The 22,587-nt window shown below is 42.0% G+C and overlaps 1 protein-coding gene across 2 annotated transcripts in view; it reads left to right on the top strand.

The window, feature by feature from the left end:
* The first annotated feature begins 6 nt into the window (after positions 1–6).
* The window catches only part of GPR160 (G protein-coupled receptor 160), a 55,500-nt gene continuing 32,919 nt past the window's right edge, over positions 7–22,587 (top strand). The window contains exon 1 of one of the 2 annotated variants that reach the window (XM_011994332.1): positions 7–146. The gene's annotated coding sequence lies outside the window, so the exon portion shown is untranslated. The remainder of the gene's footprint in view (positions 147–22,587) is intronic. The other variant, XM_011994334.1, reaches the window with a different exon arrangement.

Raw genomic sequence — 22,587 nt, 5'->3', positions numbered from 1 at the left:
TTTTCTCATCTGCGCAGGTGGCCTCGAGGTGGTGGCAGGGCCGCCCCCTGCAGTCCGGAGGCGAACGCACTTACCCGACCTCCGGAGGCAGGTTCGGCTGGGAGGAACCGCTCTGGCTTCGTCCTACACTTGCGCAAATGTCTCCGGTAAGGGGAAGTGTTGCTTAAATCCCAGAGAGAACCCCCGTCGAGAAGCATAGCAAGACATATGAACGAGTGTTTAGCTCTCAGTATTGTTATTGCTTCGAGTGAAATGGTTTCGTGTGTACTTTGTGCATTTATATATAAATATAAACATATATGTATACATTTGACAAGCTCTAAGACCGGCACTTACTTGTGATATCTCCAGAACAGAGTTATTATAGTTATTTGGAAATTATCAGTGGGAATCAGCCTGGCTGGTATGAGAATTACAGGGAGGAGGACCTGTGTGCAATTTCAGAATGATTTAAGAGACATTCGGTGGCAATACAAGGTGCGGACGTTGGTTGGATCCTGATTTGATGAATGTTTTTTAAAATGAAGATGATGGCTGAGTGCGGTGGCTCACACCTGTAATCCCAGCACTTTGGGAGGCCCAGGTGGGTGGATCATCTGAGGTCAGGAGTTCGAGACCAGCCTGGCCAACATGGTGAAACCCTTCTCTACTAAAAATACAAAAATTAGCAGGGCGTGGTGGCACGCGCCTGTAATCCCAGCTACTCGGGAAGGCTGAGGTAGGAGAATCACTTCAACGCCGAAGGCAGAGATTGCAGTAAGCCGAGATCGTGCCACTGCACTCCAGCCTGGGAGGCAGAGCTAGACTCCGTCTCAAAATAAATAAATAAATAAATAAATAAATAAGGAGACAATGAAGGAAATTTCTACTGATTATTTGATAGTATCAAGGAAATTATAATAGTTCTGTTTAGTTACTTTTGGTAATGGTATCATGACTAAGGTTTTAAAAATCCCTGTAGAGACACACAGTGAAGTTGAAATACTACTTTAGGATTTGCTTCAGAATTATTCAGTTTTAGATGCTAGCAGAGAAGTGAGGAGAACAAGATGAGAGGAGATTGTTCATGGATTGTTAATAGTTGAAGCTGGAGAGAACACGTGGACACAGGGAGGGGAACATCATGCGGCCGGGGCGGCCTGTTGGAGGATGGGGGCAAAGGAGAGGAGAGTATTAGGACAAATACCTAATGCATGTAGGGCTTAAAACCTAGATGACGGGTTGATAGGTGCAGCAAACCCCCATGGCACATGTATATGTGTATACCTATTAACAAACCTGCACGTTCAGCACATGTATCCCAGAACTTAAAGTAAAACAGAAATAAAAATAGTTGAAGCTGGATGATGGTTATGGAAGTCCTTACACTATTTCAGTATTTGTGTGTGTTTGGCATTTTCCTTTAAACAGAACACCACCACCTGTGGAGCTTTTTTGCATAAGGTAGGTTTGGCACTGCAGCTGAGTTTAGATGCGAGGTCTTCCACAGTCCCTCGTTTTTTGTAAATTGGGTGTCAAGGCTGCTTCTCCAGACTCGGTCATAAAAAGTTTTTTTCTCCCTACTGGAGGTGCTGATTTATTTTGCTCAGAAGGCAGAGGGTGTTTGCTGAGTGTGACAAAGCTGAGCGGATCAAGTTGATGCAGGTGGAGGCTAGGTCAGCTTTTTTTATACAAAGGGCATTAGCAAGCCTGGGGGTTGATTGCCTTCCGTTGGGGCGGTTTTTTTAAGTTTTTTTGGCGTTTTTGCTTATTTGCCCAATTCCTTTCAAGTTATGCTCATCAAAAAACAGAGTTCAGAGTAGTGAACACACATGTCTGTTTACACTTAGGATTTCTGTACACTTCTGGAAGCACTGTATGCATCAATAAAAAGTGTACATGATAAAAACAAAGCACAAAATGAGTGGAGGGCTGCTTGTTGCTGTGTTGTGTTGCCTGTTTCATCGTTACCTTGTTTGCTTTAGGGATCATGACGTGTAAATATTTAGCAAAGCACTGACTCCTAAAAGTTCTGCATGGCGTTTAACACATTTTTTTCAAGAACCATGCTTGTAGGAGGGTAAGGAAGGAGTAACAGCTATATCTTCATCAGGCTTGCTCTAAATTTTTTTCCTCCAGATTTAGCCTATAATTCCTACTCATTCTGTCATGCTTGGTCAGTAATTTGGAAAAGCGGTGATTCTGAGAGGGAGCTGTTGAAGTTAATAGAGGGAGGAAGGGGAGGTATATTCCCGAAAGGCAAATCCACATTTTTTAGTAGCTTCAGTATAACTGAATGTAATGCCTTTGGATTTAAGGATAAAACAAGTCAAAGAGATGAGATCCGGGACAGTTAAAAGTTGAAGTGTTCAGTGAATCTCCTCAGCCTAGACCTTGCTCCTGTAGATTCACTAATCTAAAGGATGTAAAGATGTTTTAAGATTCAGTTGAGGAATGCTGAAGCATGTCCTAATTTCACTGCTGTGATGGGAAAATAATGAGACAACCAACAAAAATCCCCTTATAGTAGGGGGAAATACCACAGTGAATTAATCATGGTACTTAAATGAAGTGAAATTGTTTGGTTTGTGGCTCTGTTTTCTTGGTATGAATAAAAGAAGTGTACAACTGTCATGTAACTTCATTTTATACCTCAGTTTCCTCTCTAGTTCCCTAAAAGAGCATGGAAAGAGAAAAGAAACTTGCCAGGCCCTTTAGTGACCAAACTAATGTTTACTCTCCTCTGTAGGAGGGTGGTAGATTTGGACTCTGGAGAGTTGATTGCTAATAGCTATTTTAAGGACTTACCACAAATGTGACACTATTTCGCCCTGATTCGCATTATTAAGGATATAAATGCATTAGAAAAGCAAATTGCTCCCCTGTTGGGCTAGAAATGATAGGAAAGGGTGTTGGCAATCTAGTCAACAGTATTCTTCTAGATTCATAAGCACTTAGCTTTCATGTACAGCACCTCGTCCCATCCTGTAAGGCGGAGCAATGGTGATAGAGGGTAATTTTGGTTTTTAACAGATGGGAACATTGAAATATAAGGAAGTCGGCCTGGGCAACATAGTGAGACCTTTACTCCACAAAATAAAAATAAATAAATAAAAATTAGCCAGGTATGGTGGTACACGCCTGTAGTCCCAGTTACTCAGGAGGCTGAGGTGGGAGGATTGTGTGAGTCTGGGAGGTCGAGGCTGCAGTGAGCCGTGATCACACCACTGTACTCCAGCCTGGGTGACAGAGCAAGATATTGCCTCGAAAAAGAAATCTAAAGAAGATTGCTTTAAATCACTTCTTTAGGGAGATAGGGAAGGAAATTTAACGTTGATCAAGAGTTCACTGGCTAAAAAAAAGAGTTCATGGGCTGGGTGTGGTGGCCCACACCTGTAATCCCAGCTCTTTGGGAGGCTGAGGGGAGGAAGGTTTGCTTGTGGCCAAGAGTTCAAGACCAGCCTGGGCAACATAGTGAGACCCCCATCTCTACAAAAAAAAAAAAATAATAATAATAATAAAATTGGCCAGTGTGGTGGCTGAGGTGGGAGGATGGCTTGAGCCCAGCAGTTCCAGGCTGTAATAAGCTATGTTTGCACCATTGCACGCCAGCCTGGACAACAGGGCAAGACTCTGTCTCTTAAAAAAAAAAAAAAAAAAAAAAAGAATTCATGGTAGTCTTCACACAGGTTTTTGTTTTTTGTTTTGTTTTGAGACAGAGTTTTCGCTCTGTTGCCCAGGCTGGAGTGCAATGGTGTGATCTCGGCTTACTGCCACCTCCACCTCCTGGGTTCAAGCAATTCTCCTGCATCAGCCTCCCGGGTAGCTGGGATTACAGGTGCCAGCCACCATGCCTGGCTAATTTTTGTATCGTTAGTAGAGACGAGGTTTCACCATGTTGGCCAGGCTGGTCTCGAAGTCTTGACCTCAGGTGATCCACCCACCTCAGTCTCCCAAAGTGCTGGGATTACAGGTATGAGCCACCATGCCCGGGCCACACATTTTTAATTCTGACAAATGTCTCTAGGTTGGGTATTATCAGTCCATTTTGCAAATGGAAGTTGAGGCTAGAGGTTAATAGTTTTTGCCTGAGGTCTTGTAGCTAGTAAAAGTAGAGCTAAGATGCAAACTCAGCTCCGTCAGATTTGACAGTCTGCATTATTTCTGGCAGTTTCACACTACCTTTAGCAGGAAGCAGAGCAACATGCCCAAGAATTGGGTAGTCTAGGCAAACTGTCTTCTTACCACACCCTACTGTCCTGGTGACAGGCGGGGGGCATGGGTCACATCTGACCAACACATGTTCTGTTGGGCCAGCATAGAGCTTAAAAAAAACAGAGTCAGTGTTGAAAATTGGGAAATTTCAAATATTCTGCCCTAACGATTCCCAAAGGCAATACTAGAGCAGCTGCCTCTTTAAGGAAGTGTAGTACATACCAGTCCCCTCAGCCCCCAGCAATCCCTAAAGTAGTCCCCAGCCCTGAGATTGTACTTTTTTTTTTTTTTATGGTAAGAAATCTTTCTATGTGTGTGTTTCTACCCCAAATGGAATAACAAAACATAGGTTGAGAGGCTCTTGTTGCAAAAAAAATGGGAAAGACACTTTGGGAGGCCGAGGTGTGGGGATCACCTGAGGTCGGGAGTTCGAGACCAGCCTAACCAACATGGAGAAACCCCATCTCTACTAAAAATACAAAATTAGCCTGGCGTGGTGGCGTATGCCACTTGGGAGGCTGAGGCTGGAGAATCACTTGAACTCAGGGAGCGGAGGTTGCAGTGAGCCGAGATTGCGCCATTGCACTCTAGCCTGGGGAACAAGAGCGAAACTCCATCTCAAAAAAAGAAAAGAAAAGAAAAATGGGAAAGATCATACTCCTTTAAGGAAATGAGAGTCTTGTATTTAGTTCCAGTGCTTCTCTGTCAGACGAATACAAGTTGTCATTTTTCTCCCATGCTGTCTATTTTTCTCACAAGGAACTTGTTTGCTACCCCCTGCGGTTTGACAAGAATGGAGTAGGTGTGGGCAGGCCTCAGTAGGGAAAAGGAATGGCTGCAAACTCCCACACCATTGGGTCTTTGTGAGTAGGCAGGTGGGTCTTGTACACCTTGGGGGTTCCCCAGGGTGTCCTGCCAGGATAGGGCACAAAAAAGCCCTTTAACCCTTCCGCTTTAAACAGCCTGACTCTGGGACCCATGTGGATCCTGAGGTTGTGTGTCAGCTCTCTGTAGCTGCTTTGAACTGGACCCCAGCCACTCTGAGGGGTTCCTAGGACTTGCAAAGGGCCCCCATCCTTCTCTGCCCACCACTCTCCTGCTGATGACAAGTCCACTTCTACACGCTGCTTAGACACAGCACCCCCAGAAGGCTCTACAGGGATGAGGAGCTGAGGCGCCCGCATAGTGCAGCCTTCAAGGGGTTTCTGTGGCAGAAGTCCAAGGGTGGCTTAATTTCCTTGCCTTCAAACTTTCGGTTAAGGGTCATGGGGCAAACATTCTCGCCTCTGTGAATAGCTGGAGTTTCATGACCGTTGAAGTTTCTCTTTAGATCTTTGTTTCCTTCCCCTGAGTTCTGCATTTTCTTCCCCTGTGTGTGTGCTGTGGAGGAGAACGAAAAGAGGAAATGGCACAAAAGTGAACCTTGTTGGGTGGCTTTGAGGAAATCTGAGGTGCTGTTGTGGGCCTTTGTCACTCGAGTTGTCAGTCTAGGTGTGTGTGTAAACGGACATAGAATAAACAAAGGCTCCAAGTGGAACAACTTGTTGTGGCCAAAAGAAGTGAGTTCAGACCGGGCGTGGTGGCTCACACCTGTAATCTCAGCACTTTGGGAGGCTGAGGTGGGTGGATCATGAGGTCAGGAAATGTAGACCATCCTGGCTAACACAGTGAAACCCTGTCTCTACTAAAAATACAAAAAAAAAAAAATTAGCCAGGCGTGGTGGCGCTCACCTGTAGTCCCAGCTACTTGGGAGGCTGAAGCAGAAGAATTGCTTGAACGGGGAGGCGGAGGCTGCAGTGAGCTGAGATCATGCCACTGCACTCCAGCCTGGGCGACAGAGTGAGATTCTGTCTCAAAAAAAAAAAAAAAAGAGAGAGAGAGAGAAAGAAAAAAAAAGTGAGTTCAGAGGCCCACAAGTTTTATGAATGCCGAACCCGCTGCTTGAGGGGATCCTTTCTGGATAACTCTGGAATCAGGTTTGTGGGTGTGTGTTCCCTCAGGTGATGATGAACCCCCGTGTCAAGGAAGAGTGGGGTAATTGGTTATTAGCCAGAGCCAACAGGGAGAGGCCGAGCAGTCTGAGTATGGACTCAGCCAGATCCCTGGGTTTCATTTCTGGTTCTTCCACCACCTGTGTGACCTCATTTTTTAAAACCTCTTTGTCCCTCAGTTTCCCCTGTGTAAGCTAGGAGTAATAACAGTACCTACGTCCTAGGGCTGCGAGGATTCACTGGCACGTCAAGTGCTTGTAGCAGTGCCTGGCATGGAGCAGGATGGACTGTGAGTTAGCTATTATTGTTGTTGTTGTTAGAGCCCTGCTTCCTTTACTTTCAGTTTTACTGGGGAGAATTTCCCCCACATAATGTTAGAAGAAAGACCACAGGGAAGAAATGCATCTGAGCTCTGACCTCTGTTCGTGGAGTGAGCCATGGGCTGTGCATCTGGGTTGCCACGTGGCCGTAGGGAAATGTTTTCCATGACAAATGCTAACAGGGTGTTTGGTGCAGCAGCAGCTTTGGAATTGGTGAGAACTGGGCCACAGCTTGTGGCTTTGAACCAAGGCTTTGGCTTTGTTGTTCGGGGATTAAAATCTCCTTTTTTAATCTGTGACTGACTGTGGAAAGGAGTTGGAATCCCCTAGCATTCACGTGGATACAAACTCCACTCCCTTACGAGAGAGCGGACTGGTGTTAGCTGCGACACAGGAGTCCCAGCCTCAGCTGTGCCACTGCCTGGCAGGGGTTTAAGGCTAGGTCTTCTGGGCAGCCAGTGCCTCTTCTGTCACCTGGGAATAAGCATATCTAATAGGAATGTTGTGAGGGGCTAACAACATTTTATGAAATCCTGACAGAGACACAGTGAAGTACAATGCCTGACTTGCACCTTAGTAGTAAAATCATAGAACAGATACATTGAGAGGCTTACTCTTTAACTTGGAAAAGTAATATAGATGCTGTTAACTAGTGTTTATTTAATATTTTGTAGTTCTTAAAAGGACCATCTGGTTTGATCTTTAAACTAGCAATGCAGGTTTCTGTTTGTTTACATTTGTTTCTATTGCCTTTTGGCTGCCTGTCAGGAGAGGTACAGAAGTGAACCCAGGTTCAGGCCAGAAATGAGAACATGGAAGGGCCTTCATTTTACTTTATCAGAGAGGTAACATGAGTTCTGATTCTTTATGCCCATAAGTAATTCTGAGGAGGGAGCACTTTAGAGATTGATAGCTAAGGTGTTCCTGGGAAGCTGAAGGCATCCATGGTGTCCAGGGAAGCTGAATGGAGGGCCAGTGATTCCCCTCCAAGCAGCAGGGCAGAGGTCCCCCCCTTGCCCAGTCCCCTCCAGCAGGGACAGGTGGGAAGAAGACAGGCAGTAGGCTTTGGATTCTCCCTCCTGCCCCAGGTGCAGACCCAAAGCTTCAGAGTCCATTCTGCCTTCACCTAACCCTTCGTCCTTCTCCTGCGCTCCAGCCAGGTGTTCCGGTGAGAAGTCTATACCCACCACACCCTCACCGCATCCTCAGTGGATGGGCCCCAAGCCTGCACTCTCCTGCTCAACCCCTGCGAGGTTTTCTCTTCTTCCCATGGCCTCTGCGGCTTTCCATTGCTGCCCTTGCCTCCTGATCCTGCCTGCCTTCAACTTTACTGTATTCTGAAAGGTTTAAAGGGAGGAGTCTTTTATGACCCGCAATCCAAGGATCTGAAGGCATTGACGTTTGGGTATATTTCCTTTCTATTTTGTTTTACTTTGGTTTTTTAGAAATTTAAAAAATTTTAACATTTTATAAACAATTCATTTTATGTTAGAATTTTAACATAGTTGCCATACTATGATTACAATTTATCATTATGATATCAAAAAGATACCTGCATGCATATGTTTATCATAGCACAATTCACAATTGCAAAGATATGGAATCAGCCTAAGTGTCCATCAACCAATGAGTGGATAAAGAAAATGTGATATATATATACACACATCACATATATATACACACACACACCATGGAGTACTAGTCGGCTATAAAAAGAACAAAATAATGTCTTTTGCAGCAACTTGGATGGAACTGAAGACCATTATTCTTTTTTTTTTTTTGAGACGGAGTCTTGCTCAGTCACCCAGGCTGGAATGCAGTGGCCCAATGTCGGCTCACTGTAACCTCCACCTCCCAAGCGATTCTCCTGCCTCAGCCTCGCGAGTAGCTGGGATTGCAGGCACCCGCCATCATGTCCAGATAATTTTTGTAGAGCAGGGTTTCACCATGTTGGCCAGGCTGGTCTCGAACTCCTGACCTCAGGTGATCCATCCGCCTCGGCCTCCCAAAGTACTGGGATTACAGGCGTGAGCTACCACGGCCATGAAGGCCATTATTCTAAGTGAAGTAACTCAGGAATCGAAAACGAAATGCCGTATGTTCTCACTTATAAGTAAGTGGAAGCTAAGCTATGGGTACACAGAGGCGTACAGAGTGATATGATGGACTATGGAGACTCAGAAGGGGAGGATGGGAAGGGGATGAGGGATGAAAAACAACCTATTAGGTACAATGTACACTACCTGGGTGATGAGCACTCTAAAATCCTAGACTTTACCACTATACAGTTCATCTATGTAACAAACCCACTTGTACACCTAAAGCTATTAAAATTTTTTTAAATAAAAAATATCATTGTATTCCCCTATGTCTGTATAAATATTTTTAATGACTGCATGCTGTTTTAGTCTTTTTTAGCCATTCTCTTAAAATATTAGAGAACTAAGTCGTTGCTCATTTTTTGATGTTGTACATCATTCCAATTTGAATGCACATAAACCTTGGAGCCCATTTCACATTATTTGAGATGGATTCCTATAAAAATAATTACTGAGTCAAAGGTTTTCAACATGGAAAGTTTTCTTTCTTATCACAAAAGCAACAAATTTGTATTGTGGAAGATACAGGACAGTGTAAAAAGTAAACATGTACCTCTATTCTCACCAACCAGTTGCTGTTCGTGTAATCGGGTTCTACCCCTCCAGAATACGTGTCCTCTTCAGGCTTGCTCCATCCGTGGCGTGGCCTGTGTGCTGGCAGCATGGCATCACCTGGGAGCTTGTTAGAAATGCAAAATCTCAGGCTCGCCCCAGACATATTGAATCAGAATCTGTCTTTTAACAAGATCCATATTCAAATTTCAGAAGTCTTAGTCCCCAAGGCCACCACCTTACCAGTTACGGTGGGCTGGCATTAATTACCTCTGATCTGTGAATATACGTACAATTTTTCCTATTTCCCTGATGTTAGGATGTACCACTGTGTCTATTTCCTACATTTTTCCTATTTCCATACATTTTTCCTATTTCCCTAATATTGGGATGTACCACTGGTTTGCATCCTCGTATCTCCCTTAACGTCAGACCATCTAAGGACAACAGCAGGCTCCCCTCAGTAATACCGGTTCAGGGATCAGCAGGATCCCATCTCATCCCCCTGTGAGAAGCCCTGCTACACACAGCTTTATCTTGCATCTGTCATTTAACATAATACCATCAGCATTTTCCTGTTACCTAGTTTTTCTCTCAATAATAACAAATTTTATCTTTCATGGCTGCAGGTGGTAGTCCATCTTATGACTGTCTCATAATTCATTTGACTCATTCCCTAATGTTTAGACATTAAGTTGTTTTGGTTCTTTTGGAGACAGGGGAGGGTGTACTGTGGGCTATTACAAGTATGCCGAATTTACGCAGTAATTATTTCCTTCAACCCAGATTATTTTCTTATGATGAATTACCAGAGTGCAGCCACTGGGTCAAAAGGCGTGAACATTTTAAACCCTCCTTAAATGCCCCAGGAGTATAGGAAGTGCCCTGACATTGTGCCCTCCCAGACACTGGGTAGTGTGGTCTGTAGACAACTCCAGGGAGCAGGGTCATGCCTCATTCGCATCACGCCTCCAGGGCTGGTGTAGAGCCAACTCTGAGGGTCACTCTAAGGGGACCTAGGGGAATGGAAAGGAAGTGACAGAAGGATGGGCAAGCTGCCTGTGGTGGTGGTGCTCCTTTCCTCCTGGCCTGAGTCCTCTGTCACAGTAGATGTCACGGACCAGGCAGCAGCCTTCCTCAGGGTGTGTCCACAAAGTTCAGCCTTTCCTCCTGGCGCCCATCTTCCAGTGGCTTGGGAGCTGGAGCCGGCGGTGGAGGCCTGAAATGACTACTCGGTGAGTCTGGAACCTGCTGGACCTGATTGCTGCCAAGCTTGTTTTTGCTTCATGAGTCTGAGACTGTTAGGTTCTCTAACACTTCTTTCCTCTCACCAGCAGACCAAGAACCTGATATTAAGTAAACTTTATTCTGAAAGGTACACTCAAACAATTTCTTTTTTTTTTTTTTTTTGAGACTGAATTTCACTCTTGTTGACCAGGCTGGAATGCAATGGTGTGTTCTCGGCTCAATGCAACCTCCCACCTCTCAGGTTTAAGTGATTCTCCTGCCTCAGCCTCCCAAGTAGCTGGGATTACAGGTGCCTGCCACCACACCCACCTAATTTTCTTCCTCTTCGTCTTTTTGGTTGTTGTTGTTGTTGTTGTTGTTGAGATGGAGTTTCGCTCTTGTAGCCCAGGCTGGAGTGCAATGGCGCGATCTCAGCTCACCACAACCTTCACCTCCCAGGTTCAAGTGATTCTCCTGCCTTGGCCTCCTGAGTAACTGGGATTACAGGCGCCTGCCACCATGCTCGGCTAATTTTTTTTTTTTGAAACGGAGTTTTGCTCTTGTTGCCTAGGCTGGAGTACAATGGCGCGATCTCATCTCACCATAACCTTCACCTGCCAGGTTCAAGTGATTCTCCTACCTCAGCCTCCCAAGTAGCTGGTATTACAGGCATGCACCACCATGCCCACCTAATTTTTTTGTATTTTTAGTAGAGATGGGGTTTCTCCATATTGGTCAGGCTGGTCTTGAACTCCCGACCTCAGGCAATCCACCTGCCTCAGCTTCCCAAAGTGCTGGGATTACAGGCGTGAGCCACAGTGCCCGGTTGACAATTAAATTTTTAAAAATTGAAACATCAGTATTGTATATGTGATTAAGTCATAATTTGAACTTTGATGCCTGGAATACATTTTTCATCCTCCTTAAAAGTTTTTGGAGTAAATAAGTGAATTAATATACAATGAGTTTGATTCTGTTGCATTATTTACATATGTTAAATGTATTTTTGTTTGTATCATGACATAATTAAAACATTTAAAAATGAGTATCAAACTCTTAGCCATTTATATTAACTATTTGACATGGGCAACAGAAACGCACACTGCTGTACCTCCTGAAAATTCATGTGATTAATTGATGCTGAATTTGTCCAGTAGTATGTCTTTTGGGGGGCATTTTTAAGTATTTAAAAATTTTCGAGGTACATACAGTAAAATGCACAGATCTTAAGTGTTTAGTTTTGATAAATGTATGCACCTATGTAAACAACATTCCTGTCAAGACAGAACATTTTCATGCTTCAGGCAGTTCTCTCGTGCTACTTTGCAATCAGTCCAGAGGCACTTGCTGTTCTGATTTCCAGCACCATAAATGAGCATTGTCTGTTCTTCAACTTTATATAAATGGATTGTGATATATAGTAGACAAACAAAAGTGGCTGCTTTTGTTCAACATAATGCTTTTGAGATTTATACATGTGTGACTCTGTAATTCTTTATTGGTAACTAATATTACATTCTTTGAATATACTCTAATTTAGCCATTCTCCTTTGATGATCACTTGGGTTGTTTCCAGTTTTGGGCTATTGTGAATAAAGCTGCCATGGCTGAGCATGGCACTCACACCTGTCATAGCAGCACTTTGGGAAGTCAAGGTGGGAAGATCACTTGAGTCCAGGATTTCGAGACCAGCCTGGGCAACATAGCAAGATTCTGTACCTTAAAAAAAAAATTGTTATTAGCTGGGTATCATGGCAGGCACCTGTAATCCCAGCTGCTAGGGAGGCTGAGGCATGAGAATTACGTGAACCTGGGAGGCAGAGGTTGCAGTGAGCTGAGATCGTGCCACTGCACTCCAGCCTGGGCGAAACAGCGAGACCCTGTCTCAAAAAAAAAAAAAAAAAATTGTTAAAAAAAATAGCTGCTATGAATATTCTTGTATAAGTCTTTTTTAAAAAACAGCTTTATTGAGGTATAATTTATATGCCATAAAACCTACTCATTATGTACAATTCTATGGTTTTTAGTAATTTATAGGTTTGTGCAGCCATCACCATAACCCAGTTTTTGACTTGTCACCCCCAAATTTCTCTCTGCCAGTATACAATCAGTTCCCACCTCTAGCCCCAGACAGCCATTGAACTTCTGTCTCTTGCCTTGTCTGGGAAATTTCAAATTAGAGGAATCTTGGATTATATAGTTTTTTGTGTCAGGCATGTCTCACTTAGCACAACATTTTTGAGGTTCATCCGTGTTGCAGCGTGGATCAGTAGCTTGCTGCTTTGTATTGTTGAATAGCATACAGTTTTATAAATATACTACATTTTATTTATCCACTCAGCAGTTGATGAACATTTGAATTGTTCCCAGGGCTTGGCTGTTATGAATAACGATGCTATGAACGAGGTAATGTTGCTATCTACAAGTGTTAATATAGATCTTATTTACATTTCTCTTGAGTAGATTTGTATGGGTATAATTGTGGAGTCATGTGGTAAGTTTATGTTTAACTTTTTAAGAAACTGCCAAACTATTTTCCAAAAGCGGCTGTACAGTGTTAGAGTCCCACTAACAGTGTTTGAGAGTTCTCTACATTCTTGCTGACATTTGAAATTGTTACTCGTTCTTATTATAGATATTCCAAAGGGTATATAATGGTGTCTCATTGCAGTTTTAATTTGCATTTCCCTAATGACTAATGATGTTGAGTTCCTTTTCATGTGCTTATTAGTTACTTGTATGTCTTCTTTTTTATTGGATATTTGATCTATATTGATATTGTTATAGATATATATCATCTCCGATGACATGTCTAGTTACACCTTTTGCCCCTTTTTTTTTTTTTGAGATGGAGTCTGGCTCTATCGCCCAGGTTGGAGTGCAGTGGCGCGACCTCGGCTCACTGCAACCTCCGCCTCCTGGACTCACGCCATTCTCCTGCCTCAGCCTCCCAAGCAGCTGGGACTACAGGCGCCCATCACCACGCTCGGCTAGTTTTTTTTGTATTTTTAGTAGAGACGGGGTTTCACGGTGTTCGCCAGGATGGTCTCGATCTCCTGACCTCGTGATCCGCCCGCCTCAGCCTCCCAAAGTGCTGCCCCATTTTTAAATTGGGTTATTTCTCACCACCCTCTTACTGAGGTTCAAGAATTTTAAGATATATATCTAGATGTAAATTCTGTATCAAATACATGGTTTGGGGCTGGGCGCAGTGGCTCACACCTGTAATCCCAGCACTTTGGGAGGCCGAGGCCAGCAGATCACCTGAGGTCAGGAGTTCATCAGCCTGGCCAACATGGCGAAACCCTGTCTCTACTAAAAATACAAAAATTAGGTGGGCGTGATGGCATGCGCCTGTAATTGCAGCTACTCCGGAGGCTGAGGCAGAAGAGTTGCCTACTCCGGAGGCTGAGGCAGAAGAAGAACCCGGGAGGTGGAGGTTGCAGTGAGCCAAGATCGCACCACTGCACTCCAGCTTGGGAGACAGGGCGAAACTCTGTCTCAAAAAATAAAAAAATGAAAAACAAATATATAGTTTGAAAATATTTTCCCCAAACCCATGACGTTTTCCCTAATGGTGCCTTTTAAAGAAAAAAAAAAGTTTTAAATTTTGATGAAGCCTAAGTTGTTGATTTCTTTTATGGTTTGTGTTTTTAATCTCATATCTAATAAATACTTGCCGAACCTTTTACAAGTCTTGTGGACATGTTTTGTTTTGTTTTTGAGATGGAGTCTCACTCTGTCACCCAGGCTGGAGTGTAATGGCACATTCTCGGCTCACTGCAACCTCCACCTCCCAGGCTCCAGTGAATCCCCTGCCTCAGCCTCCTAAGTAGCTGGGATTACAGGTGCACGCCACCATGCTCGGCTAGTTTTTGTATTTTTGGGAGAGACATGGTTTCACAATGTTGACCAGGCTGATCTCGAACTCCTGACCTCAAGTGATCCGCCCACCTTGGCCTCCCAAAGTGTTGGGATTACAGGCGTGAGCCTCTACGCCTGGCCAACATGTTTTAATTACTCCTAGGTAAATATCTAGCAGTAGAAGTACTGGATCATAGGATAAGCGTATGTTGAAATGCCACACTATTTTCCAAGGGGTTATACCATTTTACACCTCAAACAGCAGTGTATGAGAGTTCTTGTTACTCTACATCTTTTCTAATATTTGGTATTGTTGGTCTTTCTGATTTTAGTCATTCTGATGAAATTGTATGTCATTGTCATTTTAATTAGCTTTATCCTGATAACTAATGATGTTGAGTACCTTTTTGTGTGCTATTGACCATTTGTATATATTCTTTTTGGAATGTCTTTTCAAGTGTTTTGCCCATTTTTGTTTGAGTAGTTTGACTTTTTGCTATTCATTTGTAGGCACTCTTTATATATGTAGTCTGGTAGTCTGGGCACAAGTCTTTTGTTAGATACATGTGTTGTAAGCATTTTCTCCCAGTCTATTATTGCCTTTTCATTTTCTTATGATGAACAGAAGAATCTAATTTTAATGACTTCACTTTATCAATTTTTTTTCTTTTATATTTGGTGCTTTTTGTGTTTTGTTTGAGACTTCTTTGCTCCAAGGTTGCAAACATATTCTCCTTTGTTTTCCTTGTAGAGTCTTACATTTTATAGTTAGGCCTGTGATCTCGCCTGAGTTAATTTGTGTTAATGGTGTGAAGTGGGGTTAAGGTCCTTTTTTTTTTTTCATACGGTTATCCAGTTAGTCCAGCACAATGTTTTGAAAAGACTTTCCTTTCCTGCATTGAATTGCATTGGTACTTTCTTATAAATCAAGTGGACTGGTTTGAACTCTCTTCTGTCAACCTGTTTGTTCTTAAGCTCATTGTCTTGAGTTCTGTAATTTATAAGTCTTGAAATCAGGTAGTGTAAGTCGTCCAACTTTGTTTTTGACTATTCTGACCCTTTGTGTTTTCATATACATTTTAGCATCAGCTTGTCAATATCTTTAAAAAAGAAAAAGGCCTGGATTTTGATCAGAACTACATTGAATCAACTAATCTGGGGAGGATGACATGTTAATAATATTAATCTTCTTATCCATGAACATGGCATATCTCCTATTAAGGTCTTTAGTTTTCTTTGGCAGTGTTTTGTAGCTTTTAGCATTGACATTTTGTAAAAATTTATAAATTTATAAAAATTTATTCTTATTTTATGTTTTTGAGTCTATTGGAAATGATGTATTTCCCTTCATTTTTCAGTTTTGTTGCTATATATACCAATGTGGTTTTAAAAATTGACCTGTGGTCTTACTAAATTCATTTATTAATTCCAGTAGATTTTTTGTAAGTACCTTAGGATTATCAATATACATAAATGTCATCTACAAATAGTTTTATCTTATCCTTTCTAATCTGTATGCCTTTCTTTTATTTTCTTGCCTTACTGAATGGGCTAGGATATCCTAAAATGTTGAGTAGAAGTGGTAAGGGCAGATATCCTTACCTTGTTTCCAATTTTAGGGGCAAAATGGTCAGTCTTTCACACTTAAGTATAATCACAGCTATAGATTTTTCACAGATGTTTCTTATCAGGTTGAGGAAACCATCAGTTTCCTACTTTGCTGAGAGGTTTTTATCATGAATGGTTGTTGAATTTTGTCCAAAGATTTTTCTGCATCTCTCAAGATGGCCATATGCTTGTTTTCTGTATTTGGTAATGTGAATATATTTATTTGTCATCTGTTGGCACTTTCTCCTCACCTCAAATTAGGGAAAAGACCACAGTTACCCTTTTTTTTTTTTTTTTTAAATTACTTAGCTTTAACACTTGAATATCTTGGCATTGTTCATGGAATATAGGTTCAAGAACATGATTTAGACAGTTTGAATCAGGCAATTTCCATAAAATATTTTATAAACTAAAAAGCAACGTGTGTGTGTGTGTAGAGTTATTTGGTTTGAGAGCCCTGCCTGCCTAACAAACTTATCTTAAACTCTCATCATTAGTCTCATGCTTAAAAAAAAAAAAAGTCTCATTTAAGTAGAGACTTGAGGCGGTTGAGGGAGCAAGCTACGTGAGTGTAAGAAAGAAGACCATCCCAGGCAGAATAGCCTTCTGAGACACAAGTTCAAAGGCCCTGAGGTCCCAGAGGTATCCAGAAAACTGTCTCTTCAAAATTGCTTTTGCCTGACATTGAAGCAGACAGCAGGGGCTAAGAAAACATCATCACCTTCTGGCAGAATAGAAGGACTGAGCTGCTCAGGTCAAATCACTGTGGTAAAATATACCTAAAAATTTACCATCTTTACCATTTTTAAGTGTACAGGTCAGTGGCATTAAGTTCATTCACATTGTTGTGCAACTGATACTACTATCTATGCATCTTCAGAACTTTTTCATCCTGTGCTGAAAACCTGCACCCATTAAACAGTAACTCCTCATTCTCCCCTTCTCCTAGCTCCTGGCTACTATTTACTTTTTGTCTATGAATTTGATTACTCTGGGTACCTCATATATATGGAATCATATGCTATTTATCATTTTCTGTCTACTTATTCACTTAGTATAATGTCTTAGGGGATTCATCCACCTTTAGCATGTATCAGAATTTCTTTTTTTTTTTTTCTTTTTTTTGAGATGAAGTCTTGCTCTGTCACCCAGGGTGGAATGCAGTGGTCTGATCTCGGCTCACTGCAACCTCTGCCTCCCAAATTCAAGGGATTCTCCTGCCTCAGCCTCCCTAGTAGCTGGGATTACCGGCATCTGCCACCATGCCCAGCTATTTGTTGTATTTTTAGTAGAGACAGGGTTTTGCCATGTTGGCCAGCTGGTCTCAAACTCCTGACCACAGGTGATCTGCCCACCTTGGCCTCCCAAAGTGTTGGGATTACAGGCATGAGCCACCATGCCTGGCCAGGATTTCATTTCCTTTTAAGACTGAATAATATTCTACTGTATGGCTATAAAGTCAATCTTAGGAAATGTGTATGTTGTATTTCTGAATCCTGAGAGAATGGAAACAAAACAGGTAGAATGGTAGTGGGGCAAGCTGGCATAGGTCTGGGATACTGTTATGAAAGACTTATAGGAGTACTGGACCTTGGCTGATTGGGCAGGCTACCCCTGACAGTGTGATGGTGAAAAAAGGGTCTCCCTTAGGTGGTTGGTCTGGTTCAGTTTCTCAGCAATGATGAATAACCATGTTTCAGAAAGCATGAACAACATGGTTTCAGAAAGCATGAAGAATGTCATAACCTCTCTGGTGGTTGAGTCATACAAGGAGCCACATTCAGAAGCCAGGGATGGAGAGTGGGGTCTCAGGGACTATTGAGCACAGATTTCTGATGGCTACTTTCCAGATCATTGTATGCTTAAGCCCTTTATTTTGCTTAAGAAAGCAAGCTAAAGGACATGATAGTCATTGAGAACCAGGAGGCAATCTCTAGTTCAGATGTTCTTTTAAAAACTCTTTTTAGGCCGGGCACAGTGGCTCACACCTATAATCCCAGCACTTTGGGAGGCCGAGGCAGGCGGATCATGAGGTCAGGAGATCGAGACGATCCTGGCTAACATGGTGAAACCCCGTCTCTCCTAAAAAATACAAAAAAATTAGCCAGGCGTGGTGGTGGGTGCCTGTAGTCCCAGCTACTAGGGAGGCTGAGGCAGGAGAATGGCGTGAACCCAGGAGGCAGAGCTTGCAGTGAGCCGAGATCGCACCACTGCACTCCAGCCTGGGTGACAGAGCGAGACTCCATCTCAAAAAAAAAAAACAAAAAAAAACAAAAAACCCCACTATTTTTAAACCTCTTCTGTAAGCATGTTTGCTAAGCAGTCAGCCCATAAGTATCTGAATAACTTCTGTTCTTATAATCCTTTATCGCTCTTATTAATCCCATTCCCATATTTGTTGATTTTTTAGATATATTTCTATTTATTGATATTGTTCTTAAAACTGAGTACCTGGATGAGTAGTACAAGGTATGCAACTCCTTTCTCCTTAATTCTAAACCTTATACTTGTTTTAATTATCTGTTTCCGTCAAAATGATGACGAGGTGAATACATGTGTAGAATTTGCAGTCAATAAAATACAGTCACATTGTCAGGGAAGGTTATGTGAAAATATACATCACCAGAATACTAATTTATAAGCAAACATAAGGCATTGAGTAAAAATTCGTGGTAGCTTTATAGAAAAATGAATCGTGTCAGTGTAACCTGATTTGTTTTCAAGAACATTTTAAGGATCTGGAGGAAGCAAGAGACATAGTCTTCACTTTCTCATGCTATTGATTTCATTATGAATGACATAATCAACAGCAACCCGGGGAAACAGATCAGCTCACATGATACCACAGTTAGATGGTGAGAGGGTGACACAGAGACATTATCAAGGATATGGTTCCAGTGCGAGAGGTCAGTCTGGGAACCGTTCTGTTTAATCAGTTTTAATCCATAACTGGTGGCATATTAGTATATTTGTGAGAAATACTAGAGACAGAAGTCAAAATAACCTATATTAATGGGGTACAGTATTTATAAAATACTGGATAAAATCAAATGAAGGTGAATTAATTTTGTAAGTAAGAGGTTCAAATTGGAGAATGATTGGCGTCGTGCCTATTTTTGGCGGAAAAAGCCCATGGGCCGTGGTGAATCACAAGGTGGTTGAACCATCACAGTAACTATAATGTGGGTATATGCAGAATACCACATTTCATACATCAGTGCTCTAGTTAATACTTGTATGAGACTGAAAGCAGGCAAATGATACAGTGAAGTCATTTTGTAACTGGCAATACCAAGACTTCTGAGAACTATGGTTAGCTTGAGTGCATACTATGTGTGTGTGGCATTAAGTACATTCACTATGTAAAGAGGGCCTTACAAAATGTATACAGGAGCTGCAGGAGAGCAAAACAATTATTTAAGTTGAGACATCTGGTCAAGATGGCACAGGGGTTCAGGCTCCAAACACCTAGCAAAGGTAGTTATAATATAAAAAGGGTAACCAAATAAGTATAACTGGGCTATGGTCATTCTAGTTACCTAGAACGTAAGTTGAAATACAAAGGGGTAAGCAGGCTCAAGCTGCAGGCCTCTCCAGCAGAGGCAACCAGGAACTCAGGTTTTTTAGAATAAGGGGATACAGCTTTGTGCAGTGGTCATTTCATAGCCAGTGAAGTTTATCTGAGACACTTCCTAATGGAAAACTCTTCTCAGTACCCTGCCATGGTGAAATATGGTTGGCACTGGCAATTTTTGAGACTCTGTGGAGGCTGAACTTAAAACTAAAAACATTAAAAAAAAAAGAGAAGATGGGGATGTAAAAGTATCCACATGAGCTGAGACCAAAGAGTTGGAGCCAAGCTCCAGGGAATGTAAATTGGGAGAATAACCAAGTTTCTCCCATACCTCTAAGAAACACTGGCTACACTGAAATCAGAGATCGCAGTGCCCTCCCTCCCAAACCTAAGAAAGAAGGCTGGAAAAGATGGATTACCTGAAAGGAATGGGCTTCTGGAAGTTTCAGAGACAAAGATGCAGCTTCAGAACCAGAAGCTGAGCCATGCTGCTTTCTTGGCCCAGGGCCTGGATCCGCAGTATCGTTGATACCACAACTGAGCAGGAACACCAAGTGGCATTTTGAGACCTGGTTTGGAAGAAGTCCTGAGAGGCCAGGTGGAGGGACTGAAAGCTGTCTGGGAAGAGAGAGAGTGGGGAAAGATACAGCAATCGAAAACTCCTACTCAAAGGAAGCTTGCAAAGCAAAAGTTTAAAATACATGAAGACATAGACGTAGAGTTCAAAATTTGTTCAAGCAAGACACGCATTTACTAAAAGTGAAATTAGCAGTTGGAATTCCTGGAAATGACAATCAAATAAGTATGTTTAGAATTCTTAAGATGAATGAAGTCTTGCAGTAGATAAAAATTATAAAGTAGAAGCAAGGGGGAGGGATAGGAAAAAGAACCAGTTAGAACAGTTTTGTATTAAGTAAAATGGGCTAAAATGCTTTAAAAAGATCAAAAATGCGATGGGTCAAATCCAGTACGCACTTACTTCTCTTGTGTAGCAGGCCTGGGTGGGTATTTCAGGCCACTAGGTGGCTGTCCCCTCAGGGACCCAGCTGACGGCACCCACATGGGTTTCAGAATTGCTCTGCTTTCCCACAGGAAGTGGGTGGTGGGGAATAAGCTAGGCCAGAAATGGTCTCCCTCGCGTCTGCGCACGCCCCACCGGCCATACCTTAATTGCTGGGGAGCCTGGGAAATAGAGGTCAGCCATGTGCCTGGGAAAAAGAAGGGAAGATAAAATGGAGAATAAGTTTCTGCCATACCTCTAAGAAACAGGGATGAGAAACAACAGATTTCTCATCAGCAATAGAACTGAAAACACAAGAGAGTATTATCTTCAACTTAGAATTCAGTACCAGTTAAACCGTCATTCAAAAATGGCAATCAGCAGTCCCTATGAAAGAAAAATTGGCAATATCTAACAAAATTATATAAGCGTTCATCCTTTGACCTAATGGCCCCACTTCTAGCAATTATTCCAGAGGAAACACCCTCACAAAATAACTAAGAATATGTACAGAAGGTTGTTCATCGCTACATTATTTGCAGATAGAACAAATTTGGAAACAACCTATATGTCCACTCATAGAACTGGCTGAATAAACTATAGTATATCTACGTAATACAGCCATAAAAACAATTTTTGAAAAATTAAAAAGGAAGATAGCTGATAACAAAGATGAAGTGCTTTCTAGGATGTTTTAAGGGGCAATAAAGAGTCACAAAAAGTATATCTAATGTGCTACCTTGTATTTAAGATGGAAAGGGAAATAACCACACATGTACACACACACACACACACACACACATATACACACTTATTTTTGTAGAAAGATGCACGGGAACCATAAACCAGAAATAAATGATAGGGGGTGGGTGGATATTGGTGGAAGAAATAAGTATGGAAATGAGACTTTTCTGAGCATACCTTTTTTATATAGTTTTGATTTTGAACTGTGTAAATATTTTATATATTCAATTATGTAAAATTAAAATGAAATAAAAATAATGAAAACAAAGGAAATCCTGTCATTGAATGTACAAAGAGAAACTAATAATCAAAACACTATATCAAATTGATTACATAGATACAAGAAAAGAATTCAGATAACTTTTTAGCAGAGTACTCAGACTATACAAGCTTAGTGGAATATAGTCAAGGGACAAAAAATATGGAAAAATGTTAGGCTTTATTTACATGGTTAATTGTTGGCAATGCTATCAGTGTAGTAACTCTGAGACTACTTAATATGTATTGTAGTTTGAATCAATATACTAATGTCATTGGGACCAGGTTCTTTTTTGTTGTTAATTTCTTCATTGAAATTCTACATTCAGTCACAGGAGTTGGAGTCAGCTTCCTGCTGGGACCCTTCCTGATCCTTTAAGTTAATCTCTAATTTGCTATTAATGTTGCTTCCTGCCCTTTTATTTTCTTCAACTTTTAAGTTCAGGGGTACATGTGCAGGACGTGGAGGTTTGTTACACAGGGAAACAAGTGCCATGGTGGTTTGCTGTATAGATCATTCCATCACCTAGGTATTAAGCCCAGCATCAATTAGCTGTTCTTCCTGATGCTTTTCCTCTCTCCACTCCCCACTCTAGCAGGCCCAAGTGTGTGGTGGTCCCCACCATATGTCCATGTGGGAACCAGATTCTTTCAAGTATGTATTTCACTATTTCACAAACACTGAAATAAGGTGAGGAAGAATCCTGTGATGGTATCTTTGCTTTGGAGGTATCAGTGTGCCACCCAGATTCTAGTTTCAAAATACCATATTTTACTTAAAAAACAGGGCTCCATGAAAAAAATGACCCCCAGAAGTACAACGTGCCAAAGCAGTCACGTGCTCAGCAACTGGGAAGGTAAATGATACATATGGGAGCCAGCCTAAAGGAACCCTGCCTGACAAGATGATTTGGAAAATTTTAAGCATTCAAAAGAAGAATGATGGCAGTGAATTATAACACATTTAATAAAAATAAATCAGGCCGGGCGCGGTTGCTCAAGCCTGTAATCCCAGCACTTTGGGAGGCCGAGACGAGCGGATCACGAGGTCAGGTGATCGAGACCAACCTGGCTAATCCGGTGAAACCCTGTCTCTACCAAAAAATACAAAAAACTACCCGGGCAAGGTGGCGGGCGCCTGTAGTCCCAGCTACT

Source organism: Mandrillus leucophaeus, unplaced genomic scaffold (genome assembly GCF_000951045.1).
Source record: "Mandrillus leucophaeus isolate KB7577 unplaced genomic scaffold, Mleu.le_1.0 Scaffold452, whole genome shotgun sequence".
In the NCBI taxonomy this organism is placed as follows: Eukaryota; Metazoa; Chordata; class Mammalia; order Primates; family Cercopithecidae; genus Mandrillus; species Mandrillus leucophaeus.
This window is presented reverse-complemented; position numbering and strand designations above follow the sequence as displayed.